This window comes from Phyllobates terribilis, unplaced genomic scaffold (genome assembly GCF_046119375.1).
Source record: "Phyllobates terribilis strain yellow unplaced genomic scaffold, ASM4611937v1 Scaffold_11__3_contigs__length_659146591, whole genome shotgun sequence".
Lineage (NCBI taxonomy): Eukaryota > Metazoa > Chordata > Amphibia > Anura > Dendrobatidae > Phyllobates > Phyllobates terribilis.
Genome location: NW_027362771.1, coordinates 575,750,115 through 575,765,086, shown reverse-complemented (window position 1 = coordinate 575,765,086; position 14,972 = coordinate 575,750,115). Strand labels below are relative to the sequence as shown.

Genomic DNA, 14,972 nt, shown 5'->3' with positions numbered 1-14,972 from the left:
TTTAAGGACTCTGTTGAGACTGGGTCTGTGCCACTTGATTGGCGACAGGCGAATGTAGTGCCAATATTCAAAAAGGGAGCAAAAAGTAACACCGGAAACTATCGGCCGGTGAGTCTGACGTCCGTTGTGGGCAAAATTTTTGAAGGCTTTATTAATGAGGCAATCATGGAGCATCTTGACGCTAATAACCTATTAACCCCGAACCAACATGGATTCATGAGGAATCGCTCCTGCCAAACAAACCTGATTGACTTCTACGAGGAGGTTAGCTCTCGAGTAGATCAGGGGGAACCAGTGGATGTCGTGTATCTCGACTTCTCAAAAGCGTTCGATAGCGTGCCACATAATAGGTTGGTATACAAAATGAGAATGATGGGGCTGGGGGAAAATGTCTGCAAGTGGGTAGCTAACTGGCTAAAGGATAGAAGGCAGAGGGTGGTTATAAATGGAATATACTCAGATTGGGTAAGCGTCACTAGTGGGGTACCACAGGGGTCTGTACTAGGCCCAATGTTATTTAATATCTTTATTAACGACATAGTCAACGGGATAAATAGTAAAATATCAATATTTGCAGATGACACAAAGTTATGTAAAACAATTAATACAAAAGAGGACAGTGCAGACCTACAGAGGGATTTGGATAAGCTGGGTAGGTGGAGCATTAAATGGCAAATGAGGTTTAACGAGGAGAAATGTAAGGTCATACATATGGGAAGGAAAAATGGAAGTCACCAGTACTCACTGAATGGGAAATCATTGGGGAATTCAGAGATGGAGAAGGACTTGGGCATTTTGATTGATAGCAAACTAAATTGGAGTGCCCAAAGTCAGGCCGCTGCTGTAAGGGCAAACAGGGTAATGGGATGTATCAGAAGAGGTATAGCTGCAAAGGAGGAGAACATTGTTCTTCCACTGTACAAAGCACTGGTCAGACCACACTTGGAATACTGTGCTCAGTTATGGGCCCCAATATATAGAAAGGATATAAATGAGCTTGAAAAGGTACAAAGGAGGGCAACAAAATTAATAAAGGGAATGGAGGGACTGCAATACCCAGAGAGGTTGGCAAAACTAGGACTATTCAGCCTGGAAAAGAGAAGGTTGAGGGGGGACATAATAAATGTGTACAAATATGTTAGGGGACAGTATAGAGACCTTGTCTGGGATTTGTTCAAAAGGAGGGATATTACGGTAACAAGAGGGCATTCACTAAGACTGGAAGAGAAAAGGTTTCAGCACCAGCATAGGAAGGGGTTCTTTACGGTAAGAGCAGTGAGAATATGGAATTCACTGAGTGAGGAGACGGTAATGTCGGATTCACTAAACCAGTTCAAGAGGGGACTGGATGCTTTTCTAGATACCAGGCAGATTTCTGCATACACTTAAAAATAAAATAAAATAGTAGGTTGATACAGTGATTTATTCTGACTGCTGGTTTCAGAGTCGGGAGGGAATTTTTCCTCAGGTGAAGATTGGCCAAATCATTTGGGGTTTTTGCCCTCCTCTGGATCAACTTTAGCAATTACAGAACTAACAGGTCGAACTTGATGGACGCAAGTCTTTATTCGGCTTTACTAACTATGTAACTATGTATGCAGGCTGGGCCCCCCCTACAATGCTCCATGCCCCTATTAAATGAAAAAAATAGAATACTCACCTCACCTCATCTCTCCTGCTGCTGCTGCAGCTACTCTACTCCGGACTCCTCAGCGTTGCATTCTTCCCGCTCTCTGCGCTGTGACTGCTCAGGAGAGGGCGCTCTGGAAAGACATCATCTCGCCATCTGACCTGAGACATCACAGTCAGGAGAAGCAGAAGATACAGAATCTGTGGAGGAATGGGGAGAGGTAAGTATTGTGCCGGGGTCCTGAGCAAGCGGGTGGGGGGTGGGGGGAGGGCAGTCGCAAGCGCTGGCATCAGACTCCCCCGCCCACAGGCCTCATAGAGCGCCGGGGTGCCTGATGGCGAGTGGCCCCCGCACTTGCCCGAGTGCGCCAGGTGCTGACGCCAGGCCTGATGCACCCCTATGGTCCTCCATACAGTATAATGCACCCCCATGGTCCTCCACACAATATAATGCACCCACCGTGATCCTCCAAACAGTATAATGCACCCCCATGGTCCTTCCCACAATATAATGCGCCCCACATGGTCCTCCATGCAGTAGTATGCACCCCCATGGTTCAAGGGGCCCCATAGCAGTGGTGTAGCCTGCCGCCATTGGCGGTACGCCAGTGCCTAAGGCCAAAAGATTAAGCAAAGAAATATGGAGAATCAATTACAGAATTAATATCTTGTCAGCTGCTCTCTGGAGATTACTCCAAATAGAGTCATGTTATGGTTTTGGGGTGCTATTATATGGTCATGTTATGGCGGTGTTACAGTCACTATTTGCTTTTGTGTGTTCATAGTATTGTGGTATTATTCAGTCACTATTTGGTATTATTGGGTGTTTATGGTACAGTCACTATTTTTTAGTTTTTTTTCATTATAAGCTTCTGATAACAGCCTCCCTGACCCCCAATTCATCGAAGTCTCTGGTGTTCTCTTCCACCCCTATTTCATAACATGTCATTGATAGCGTCCTCTCCCACCCCCAGTTCATTATGAGACCCTCTTAGTATCTTTCCCCACATCAGAATTTTCCTAATTTCTGCATAAATTTGACCTAAAACGACATCAGCTTTTCACAAGTGCTGAGGAGTCCTGAGGAGATAATTTGCATATTCCCACTGCATTTTGGGTTAAGTGAAGAGTCTCCGCGAGCTCAAAGAACACTGGATTTTGGCTGTTGGAGCTGGAAAGAGGACATCGGTAAATAGCGCGCCTACTGTCGTGTGCATTTTGAGGCTTTTTTTTTTTAAGCTTTTTTCTCTGTTTTCAGAACATTAACAGTAAGAACATGGAAGAGTCCAGGAGCCATTTGGTGAGCTGCATATCCTGCTACATGTTCACAGACTTGCCAGTGGAAAAGCCAAACTTCACATGCCAGAAATGCAGCTTGTGTCCTTGTTGGAGGAAAAGTTGTGAAATCTAGAAGAGAGGTTAACTACCTTGAAAATCATTAAGGAAGGTGAAGAGTTCTTAGACAGAGCAGAATTATCTCTTCATGATTCAGAAAGAGAAGAAATTCAAACTGCACCTGATGAAACAGAGGAATGGAAGCATGTGACCCAGAGAAGCCGGAGGATCGAGAGGCAGTCAGCACCCATACTGCTCAGGAACCAGTACCAGGCTCTCACGCAGGAGAACCATGAAGAAATACAGCAAAATAAGACTTTGCCAGCAATGAATAACCTTGTAAGCCCTCAGAATCCTCCTGGATGGAGAAAGAAGAATGTTGTGAAGAAAAAACGGAGAGTGGTGGTCATGGGGGATTCCCTGTTAAGAGGAACAGAGGCTGCTATCTGCAGACCAGACATAACCTCAAGAGAAATGTGCTGTCTTCCAGGAGCAAAAATTAAAGATGTGTCTGACAGGATATCAAGACTCTTCAGACCTACAGATCACTACCCATTCCTGCTAATACATGTGGGGACAAATGACACCGCAAGAAAGGACCTGGAAACCATCTGCAGTGACTTTGAAGACTTAGGCAAGAAAGTGAAAGAATTGGGAGCGCAGGTGGTCTTCTCATCCATCCTCCCAGTGGATGGCCATGGAACAATGAGGTGGAATAAGATTCTACAGGTGAACAACTGGCTGCGTCGATGGTGCCGTCAACAAGGATTTGGATTTCTGGATCACGGAATGAATTACCTATACGATGGACTACTTGCTAGAGATGCGGTGCACCTTACGAAGACTGGAAAACATGTATTTGGAAGTCGCCTTGCTACACTCATCAGGAGAGCTTTAAACTAGAACAATGTGGGAAGGGAAGCAAAAGGCCAGAAAAAGCCATACAGCTGACAAATACTATTGAGATCTCTGCTACTGGAAGTGGAAAGAAAGAACAAAGACAAAAAAATCTAAATAATAAAAATATGGGAGGAAGAGAAACCAATCACAAACTAAAATGTTTTTATACAAATGCACAAAGCATGGGCAACAAACAAGGAGAATTGGAACTACTAATGCAGGAAAAGGAATATGATGTCATTGGAATCACTGAAACTTGGTGGGACGATACACATGATTGGAATAAAAGGCTAAAAGGATACAACTTATTTGCAAGTAACAGACTTGATAAACGAGGAGGAGGTGTCGCTTTGTATGTTAGAAAAGCGTATATCTGCACAGAGATTGAAGCTTCAGAGACTGAGAGTTCTGTGGAAACTGTTTGGGTAAGAATACAAGGGGAGAACAACGGAAAGGACACCATTGTAGGCATTTACTACAGGCCACCTGGGCAAGCTGAAGATATGGATGAACTCTTTATGTATCAAATGACCAAGTTCTCAAAAAAATATGACGTAGTGGTCATGGGAGATTTCAACTATCCAGACATTTGTTGGGAATCTCTCTCAAGTAAAACTAACAGGTCAAGCAAATTCTTATCCTCTCTTGCTGAGAACTTTATCTTCCAAAAGGTAGGGGAGAAAACAAGGGGATCTGCTACTTTGGATCTAATCCTTATAAACAGGGAGGAAATGGTTGAGGGGGTAAAGGTGGCTGGGACCCTAGGAGGCAGCGATCATGCTATTATAGAATTTTGGATAACTAGAGGAGGAAGACATGTGAAGACTCAAACTTCAAGGTTAGATTTTAGAAAGGCAGATTTTAAGAGACTCAGAAAGAGAATAGGAGGGATCCAATGGCTGGATGTCCTTAAGGACAAAAATGTCCAGGAAGGATGGGAAATTTTTAAAAATGAGATTCTCAAAGCACAATCGTTAACAATCCCGAAAAGTAGGAAGAATGGGAAGCATTTAAGGAAACCAGGATGGATGAACACAGAACTTAAACACATGCTAAAAAGAAAGAAAGAAATGTTTATTAAATGGAAAGAGGGAGGCATATCTAAAGAAGATTATAATGCAGTCTGCAGATCCTGCAGGGCACGTATCAGGTTAGCTAAAGCTGACAATGAATTAAGGCTTGCAAGAGATGTCAAAAGCAATAAAAAAGGATTTTGGGGGTATGTCAAAAGTAAAAGAAAAGTCAAAGATGCTATAGGATTTTTACAGGATGAAAATGGAGAAATGGTAAGAGAGGATGTTGAGAAGGCCAAACTTTTAAATTCCTGTTTTGCATCTGTTTTCTCTCAGAAAGAAAATGTAACATCAACTGATCTTCACTGTCCTTTTAAAGGAATAGAAGAATCCAAGTTATCTGTAAACAGAAAGATTGTGAGGGAATATTTAGCTAACATAAATGAGTTCAAGTCTCCAGGTCCAGATGAATTACACCCCAGAGTACTGAAGGAGATCGTAGAAGAAATTTTAGAACCACTCTCCATAATCTTTGAAAATTCTTGGAGAACAGGAGAAGTCCCAGAAGACTGGAGAAGAGCAAATGTTGTTCCTATCTTCAAAAAGGGGAAGAAGGTGGACCCAGGGAACTATAGGCCGGTGAGTCTGACTTCTATACCAGGAAAGATCTTTGAACAAATTATTAAACAACATGTATGTAAGTACCTGGATAAGAATGAAGTGATTAACCAGAGTCAGCATGGGTTTGTAACTAACAAGTCATGTCAGACTAACTTAATTTCCTTCTATGACAGAATCACTGACTGGGTGGATCAGGGAAATGCTGTAGATATAGTATATCTTGACTTCAGCAAAGCATTTGACAAAGTATCTCACACCATCCTTATTGAAAAAATGACCAAGTATGCAATGGACCAGGCAACTGTTAGGTGGATTCATAACTGGCTTAGTGATCGGACTCAAAGGGTGGTTGTAAATGGCTTCACATCCAGCTGGATGAATGTCTCAAGTGGGGTACCACAGGGCTCCGTCCTGGGACCTGTATTGTTCAACATCTTTATCAATGATTTAGATGAAGGAATTGAGGGTAAACTGATTAAATTTGCTGATGACACAAAGCTAGGAGGGATAGCTAATACTAGAGAAGAGAGAGAGAGGATTCAAAAAGACCTAAATAAACTGGAGCAGTGGGCAGCAACCAACAGAATGGTTTTTAACAGGGAAAAATGCAAAGTACTACATCTGGGCAATAAAAATGAAAAAAGCATATACAGAATGGGAGGAATAGAGCTAAGCAACAGTATATGTGAAAAAGACTTAGGTATACTAATAGATCATAGACTGAACATGAGTCAACAGTGTGCTGCAGCAGCCAAAAAGGCAAATACAATTCTGGGATGTATTAACAGAAGCATACAGTCTAGATCACGTGAAGTCATTATCGGTCTTTACTCCTCTTTGGTCAGACCTCATCTGGAATACTGTGTACAGTTTTGGGCACCACATTTTAAAAACGACATAGACAAACTGGAGCAAGTTCAGAGAAGAGCGACCAGAATGGTGACTGGTCTGCAAACCATGTCCTATGAGGAACGGTTGCAGGATTTGGGAATGTTTAGCTTGCAAAAAAGAAGACTGAGAGGAGACTTAATAGCTGTCTACAAATATGTTAAGGGCTGTCACATTGTAGAAGGATCATCTTTATTCTCATTTGCACAAGGAAAGACTAGAAGCAATGGGATGAAACTAAATGGGAGGAGACACAGATTAGATATTAGAAAAAACTTTTTGACAGTTAGGGTGATTAATGAGTGGAACAGGCGGCCACTAGAGGTGGTGAGTTTTCCTTCAATGGACGTGTTCAAACAGAGGCTGGACAGACATCTGTCTGAGATGATTTAGTGAATCCTGCTTTGAGCAGGGGTTTGGGCCAGATGACCCAGGAGGTCCCTTCCAACTCTACCATTCTATGATTCTAAGTATTGTGCCGGGGTCCTGAGCAAGCGGGTGGGGGGAGGGCAGTCGCAGGTGCTGGCATCAGACTCCCCCGCCCACAGGCCTCATAGCACCGGGGTGCCTGATGGCGAGTGGCCCCCGCACTTGCACGAGTGCGCCAGGCCTGATGCACCCCTATGGTCCTCCATACAGTATAATGCACCCCCATGGTCCTCCACACAATATAATGCACCCACCGTGCTCCTCCAAACAGTATAATGCACCCCCATGGTCCTTCCCACAATATAATGCGCCCCACATGGTCCTCCATGCAGTAGTATGCACCCCCATGGTTCTCCATACAGTAGTATGCACCCCCATGGTTCTCCATACAGTAGTATATACCCCCATGATCCTCCATACAGTAGTATGCACCCCCATGATCCTCCATACAGTAGTATGCACCCCAATGGTCCTCCATACAGTAGAATGCACCCCATGATCCTCCATACAGTATAATGTGCCCCCATGGTCCTCCATACAGGATAATGTACCCCCATGGTATGCCATATGATATAATGCACCCCCATGATCCTACATACAGTAGTATGTGCCATCATGTTACTCCATACAGTATAATGCACCTCCATGGTCCTACATACAGCATAATGCACTCCTCATACTGTATTATGGCCAACGGTCACTGATTTAAAAAACAATACAGTACTCACCTCTCCTGGTTCCACCTGATGCTCCGGTCTCCGCAGCGTGCGGTGTGAAGCGCCGGACATCTCGGAGCAGCGGGCACCCTGTAATGACGTCATCGTGCCCGATGCTCTGACACGTCAGACACCGAGCAAGAATGATGGGGGTGGAAATGTCTGCTGACGCTCCCTCCACCATCATCATTGCTTGCACTAGGCCCCCCTTCCGGCCATCAGCAAGTCAGTAGAAGCTTCCACCCCCATTATTCTGTGTGGGCGGGCAGTACTGGTGCTAACGGGTAGAGACGGGGCACAGTGCGGTGAGGGCCTGCTGCAGTGATGGGCCGTTGAGGCTCCACGGCTCAAGGGGCCCCATAGCAGTGGTGTGGCCTGCCGCCATTGCCTAAGACCAAAAGATTAAGCAAAGAAATATGGAGAATCAATTACAGAATTAATATCTCGTCAGCTGTTCTCTGGAGATTACTCCAAATAGAGTCATGTTATGGTTTTGGGGTGCTATTATATGGTCATGTTATGGCGGTGTTACAGTCACTATTTGCTTTTGTGTGTTCATAGTATTGTGGTATTATTCAGTCACTATTTGGTATTATTGGGTGTTTATGGTACAGTCACTATTTTTTCGTGTTTTTTTTCATTATAAGCTTCTGGTAACAGCCTCCACGACCCCCAATTCATCAAAGTCCCTGTTTAGTGTTCTCTTCCACCCCTATTTCATTGATAGCGTCCCCTCCCACCCCCAGTTCATTATGAGACCCTCTTAGTATCTTTCCCCATATCAGAATTTTCCTAATTTCTGCATAAATTTGACCTAAAACGACATCAGCTTTTCACAAGTGGATGAAGAACCAAATCAAATGAGTCCAAAACATTAAACTTTTACACTTGACAAAAGTATGTGAACCTTTAAGGTTAGCAGATAATTTGAAGGTAGGATCGATAGGGAGGGTTAATATATGGCGGTATTTAATCACTATTTGTTATTATATGGTCACGGCATGACAGTATTGCCTCTCAGCTGCTCTTCTTGCGCCATCATCAGGAAGTTCCTGGTAATGCAATCCTCTAACACATAAGTGAAGGTTCCCCCAGGACGCAGGAGCAGACAGTCTGTATAGCAGGAGGTGGTGACACTATGATCAGATGGAGGATGAACCCCCTCCCCTCCCCCAGCCTCGGGGGCTTTTCTTTCATCCATTACAGACTTAGGGGAGGGGCGTTATTAGCATATCCACTCCCAGAATCCTTTGCTCCCACAGCCCCCTAATGACTTTGTCTCTCCTCAGTGTAGACAGAGCCCCAGATCCGGAGGCCGCAGCTCCTCACAGATGGCCTCCAGCTTTGCGCAGTGGCAGTATCATAGCCCATGAGGTTTATCCGAGGCGTGATTATTGCTAGTTGAAAACTTTTCCCAATACCCCGCCATGAGGGCTCGTAATACAGTCAGCATGGCAATTTTTGACAGTCTCCCAGGAGACTGAGTAGGTGGTTAATAGTAGAAGAAGTGTTATTGCTGTTTAACTGGAGTAATTCTATATACAGTTGTATTGGAGCTGTTTGTTGTATTTGTCGGGCTGAGAATTATATGTAAAGTTGTTCTTCCATAAGGTTAAGGGCGTACATAGGAATCATGGGGCCCCACAGAAGAAGTTATAATTGCACTCCCCCACCCCCCAAAAAAAGTAATAATTGTCGGGGGTGCAGAAGAGCAGATCTCACAACCTTCCAGCCTTTACTTAGCAATTTCCCTCCTGGTGAAGTCCCAGATTCCTCTTCCATTGTCCCCATAAAGTATGATGCCAACAAAAGTGCCCCCCAAACACAGTATGATACCCCCATGGTGAATGCCTCCACATGCGCAGTAAAATGACCCTACTGTACCCCACTTCAACTCCCAAGGCAACATATGGTGACCCTAACACAGTATGATCCCCCAAGTGTGACCCCCACACAGCCCTACATACAGTATAATGGCCCCACACCTCTCCCCACAGTATAATGGCCCCACACTTCTCCCCACTGTATAATGGCCCGCAGTAGCCCTCCAAACAGTAAGATGGCCCCCACACAAACCTTCACACTGTATAATTGCTTGCATACAGTATAATGGACCCCCACATAGCCTTCCATATAGTATAATGCGTCCCCCATAACTCTCCATATAGTATTATGCATTCCCCATGATCCTCCATAAAATATAGTGCACTCCCCATGGTCCTCCATACAATATAATGCACCCCCATGGTCCTACATACAAATTAATGCACCCCCATGGTCCTCCATACAGCCGTACAGAATAATGTACCCCCATGGTCCTCCATACACTATAATGATCCCCAGGGCCGGCTCGAAAGCGTCTCAGTGGGCCCCTTTAACACATACCACGATTCATGATGCACAGATAAGGTAGAGGAATGTAGATATAATACAATGCAAAGATTTCACTCAATTCTTACATTACATGACTGATATCTATTGTAAATTCTACAATATCTCAGAAACCAACGAATGCTTGCAGCGCACAGTGCAGACTGGACAGTATAGTCCTCCATACAGTATTATGGGCCCTATATAGTCCTCCATACAATATTATGGGCCCCACATAGTCCTCCATACAGTATATGAGCCCCATATAGTCCTCGATACAGTATTATGAGACCCATATAATGCTCCATACAGTATTATGAGCCCCATATAATGCTCCATGCAGAAAAATGGCCCCATATGATGCTCCATGCAGAATACTGGGCCCCATATAATGCGCCATGCAGAATGGGCCCCATATAATGCTCCATGCAGGCTGGGCCCCATCTAATGCTCCATGCAGGCTGGGCCCCACATAATGCTCCATGCCGGCTGGGACCCCTTACAATGCTCCATGCCCCTATTAAATGAAAAAAATAAAATACTCACCTCACCTCATCTCTCCTGCTGCTGCTGCCGCTACTCTACTCCGGACTCCTCAGCGTTGCATTCTTCCCGCTCTCTGCGCTGTGACTGCTCAGGAGAGGGCGCGCTGGAAAGACGTCATCGCGCCATCTGACCTGAGACATCACAGTCAGGAGAATCGGAAGATACAGGATCTGCGGAGGAATGGGGAGAAGTATTGTGCCGGGGCCCTGAGCAAGCGGGTGGGGGGAGGGCAGCTGCAGGCGCTGGCATCAGACTCCCCGCCCACAGGCCTCATAGCGCGCCAGGGTGCCTGATGGCGAGTGGCCCCCGCACTTGCCCGAGTGCGCCACGTGCTGACGCCAGGCCTGATGCACCCCTATGGTCCTCCATAAAGTACAATGCACCCCCCATGGCCCTCCACACAATATAATACACCCACCGTGATCCTCCAAACAGTATAATGCACCCCCATGGTCCTTCCCACAATATAATGCGTCCCTCATGGTCCTCCATGCAGTAGTATGCACCCCCATGGTTCTCCGTACAGTAGTATGCACCCCCATGATCCTCCATACAGTAGTATGCACCCCCATGGTTCTCCATACAGTAGTATATACCCCCATGATCCTCCAAACAGTAGTATGCACCCCCATGATACTCCATACAGTAGAATGCACTCCCATGGTCCTCCATACAGTAGTATGCACCCCCATGATCCTCCATACAGTAGTATGCACCCCCATTGTTCTCCATATAGTAGTATGCACCCCCATGATCCTCCATACAGTAGTATGCACTCCCATGGTCCTCCATACAGTAGTATGCACCCCCATAATCCTCCATACAGTAAAATGCACCCTCATGATACTCCATACAGTAGTATGTACCCCCTTGATTCTCCATACAGTAGTATGCACCGCCATGATCCTCCATACAATATAATGCACCCCCATTATCCTCCATACAGCAGTATGCACCCCAATGGTCCTCCATACAGTAGAATGCACCCCATGATCCTCCATACAGTATAATGTGCCCCCATGGTCCTCCATACAGGATAATGTACCCCCATGGTATGCCATATGATATAATGCACCCCCATGATCCTACATACAGTAGTATGCGCCATCATGTTACTCCATACAGTATAATGCACCCCCATGGTCCTACATACAGCATAATGCACTCCTCATACTGTATTATGGCCAACGGTCACTGATTTAAAAAAAAATACAGTACTCACCTCTCCTGGTTCCACCTGATGCTCCGGTCTCCGCAGCGTGCGGTGTGAAGCGCCGGACATCTCGGAGCAGCGGGCACCCTGTAATGACGTCATCGTGCCCGATGCTCTGACACGTCAGACACCGAGCAAGAATGATGGGGGTGGAAATGTCTGCTGACGCTCCCTCCACCATCATCATTGCTTGCACTAGGCCCCCCCTCCGGCCATCAGCAAGTCAGTAGAAGCTTCCACCCCCATTATTCTGTGTAGGCGGGCAGTACTGGTGCTAACGGGTAGAGACGGGGCACAGTGCGGTGAGGGCCTGCTGCAGTGATGGGCCGTTGAGGCCCCACGGCTCAAGGGGCCCCATAGCAGTGGTGTGGCCTGCCGCCATTGCCTAAGACCAAAAGATTAAGCAAAGAAATATGGAGAATCAATTACAGAATTAATATCTCGTCAGCTGTTCTCTGGAGATTACTCCAAATAGAGTCATGTTATGGTTTTGGGGTGCTATTATATGGTCATGTTATGGCGGTGTTACAGTCACTATTTGCTTTTGTGTGTTCATAGTATTGTGGTATTATTCAGTCACTATTTGGTATTATTGGGTGTTTATGGTACAGTCACTATTTTTTCGTGTTTTTTTTCATTATAAGCTTCTGGTAACAGCCTCCCCGACCCCCAATTCATCAAAGTCCCTGTTTAGTGTTCTCTTCCACCCCTATTTCATAACATGTCATTGATAGCGTCCCCTCCCACCCCCAGTTCATTATGAGACCCTCTTAGTATCTTTCCCCATATCAGAATTTTCCTAATTTCTGCATAAATTTGACCTAAAACGACATCAGCTTTTCACAAGTGGATGAAGAACCAAATCAAATGAGTCCAAAACATTAAACTTTTACACTTGACAAAAGTATGTGAACCTTTAAGGTTAGCAGATAATTTGAAGGTAGGATCGATAGGGAGGGTTAATATATGGCGGTATTTAATCACTATTTGTTATTATATGGTCACGGCATGACAGTATTGCTTCTCAGCTGCTCTTCTTGCGCCATCATCAGGAAGTCCCTGGTAATGCAATCCTGTAACACATAAGTGAAGGTTCCCCCACGACGCAGGAGCAGACAGTCTGTATAGCAGGAGGTGGTGACACTATGATCAGATGGAGGATGAACCCCCTCCGCTCCCCCAGCCTGGGGGGCTTTTCTTTCATCCATTACAGACTTAGGGGAGGGGCGTTATTAGCATATCCACTCCCAGAATCCTTTGCTCCCACAGCCCCCTAATGACTTTGTCTCTCCTCAGTGTAGACAGAGCCCCAGATCCGGAGGCCGCAGCTCCTCACAGATGGCCTCCAGCTTTGCGCAGTGGCAGTATCATAGCCCATGAGGTTTATCCGAGGCGTGATTATTGCTAGTTGAAAACTTTTCCCAATGCCCCGCCATGAGAGCTTGTAATACAGTCAGCATGGCAATTTTTGACAGTCTCCCAGGAGACTGAGTAGGTGGTTAATAGTAGAAAAAGAGTTATTGCTGTTTAACTGGAGTAATTCTATATACAGTTGTATTGGAGCTGTTTGTTGTATTTGTCGGGCTGAGAATTATATGTAAAGTTGTTCTTCCATAAGGCTAAGGGCGTACATAGGAATCATGGGGCCCCACAGAAGAAGTTATAATTGCACTCCCCCACCACCCAAAAAAAGTAATAATTGTCGGGGGTGCAGAAGAGCAGATCTCACAACCTTCCAGCCTTTACTTAGCAATTTCCCTCCTGGTGAAGTCCCAGATTCCTCTTCCATTGTCCCCATAAAGTATGATGCCAACAAAAGTGCCCCCCAAACACAGTATGATACCCCCATGGTGAATGCCTCCACATGCGCAGTAAAATGACCCTACTGTACCCCACTTCAACTCCCAAGGCAACATATGGTGACCCTAACACAGTATGATCCCCCAAGTGTGACCCCCACACAGCCCTACATACAGTATAATGGCCCCACACCTCTCCCCACAGTATAATGGCCCCACACTTCTCCCCACTGTATAATGGCCCGCACTAGCCCTCCAAACAGTAAGATGGCCCCCACACAAACCTTCACACTGTATAATTGCTTGCATACAGTATAATGGACCCCCACATAGCCTTCCATATAGTATAATGCGTCCCCCATAACTCTCCATATAGTATTATGCATTCCCCATGATCCTCCATAAAATATAGTGCACTCCCCATGGTCCTCCATACAATATAATGCACCCCCATGGTCCTACATACAAATTAATGCACCCCCATGGTCCTCCATACAGCCGTACAGAATAATGTACCCCCATGGTCCTCCATACAGTATAATGATCCCCAGGGCCGGCTCGAAAGCGTCTCAGTGGGCCCCTTTAACACATACCACGATTCATGATGCACAGATAAGGTAGAGGAATGTAGATATAATACAATGCAAAGATTTCACTCAATTCTTACATTACATGACTGATATCTATTGTAAATTCTACAATATCTCAGAAACCAACGAATGCTTGCAGCGCACAGTGCAGACTGGACAGTATAGTCCTCCATACAGTATTATGGGCCCTATATAGTCCTCCATACAATATTATGGGCCCCACATAGTCCTCCATACAGTATATGAGCCCCATATAGTCCTCGATACAGTATTATGAGACCCATATAATGCTCCATACAGTATTATGAGCCCCATATAATGCTCCATGCAGAAAAATGGCCCCATATGATGCTCCATGCAGAATACTGGGCCCCATATAATGCGCCATGCAGAATGGGCCCCATATAATGCTCCATGCAGGCTGGGCCCCATCTAATGCTCCATGCAGGCTGGGCCCCACATAATGCTCCATGCCGGCTGGGACCCCTTACAATGCTCCATGCCCCTATTAAATGAAAAAAATAAAATACTCACCTCACCTCATCTCTCCTGCTGCTGCTGCCGCTACTCTACTCCGGACTCCTCAGCGTTGCATTCTTCCCGCTCTCTGCGCTGTGACTGCTCAGGAGAGGGCGCGCTGGAAAGACGTCATCGCGCCATCTGACCTGAGACATCACAGTCAGGAGAATCGGAAGATACAGGATCTGCGGAGGAATGGGGAGAAGTATTGTTCCGGGGCCCTGAGCAAGCGGGTGGGGGGAGGGCAGTTGCAGGCGCTGGCATCAGACTCCCCGCCCACAGGCCTCATAGCGCGCCAGGGTGCCTGATGGCGAGTGGCCCCCGCACTTGCCCGAGTGCGCCACGTGCTGACGCCAGGCCTGATGCACCCCTATGGTCCTCCATAAAGTACAATGCACCCCCCA

The 14,972-nt window shown here is 45.9% G+C and overlaps 2 non-coding genes across 2 annotated transcripts; both read left to right on the top strand.

The window, feature by feature from the left end:
* The first annotated feature begins 8,871 nt into the window (after window positions 1–8,871).
* On the top strand, window positions 8,872–9,011 carry LOC141168060 (U4 spliceosomal RNA). Its single transcript, XR_012251815.1, has one exon. It is a non-coding gene; the product is annotated as a U4 spliceosomal RNA (small nuclear RNA).
* Window positions 9,012–13,007: 3,996 nt separating this feature from the next.
* On the top strand, window positions 13,008–13,147 carry LOC141168197 (U4 spliceosomal RNA). Its single transcript, XR_012251943.1, has one exon. It is a non-coding gene; the product is annotated as a U4 spliceosomal RNA (small nuclear RNA).
* Window positions 13,148–14,972: the final 1,825 nt, after the last annotated feature.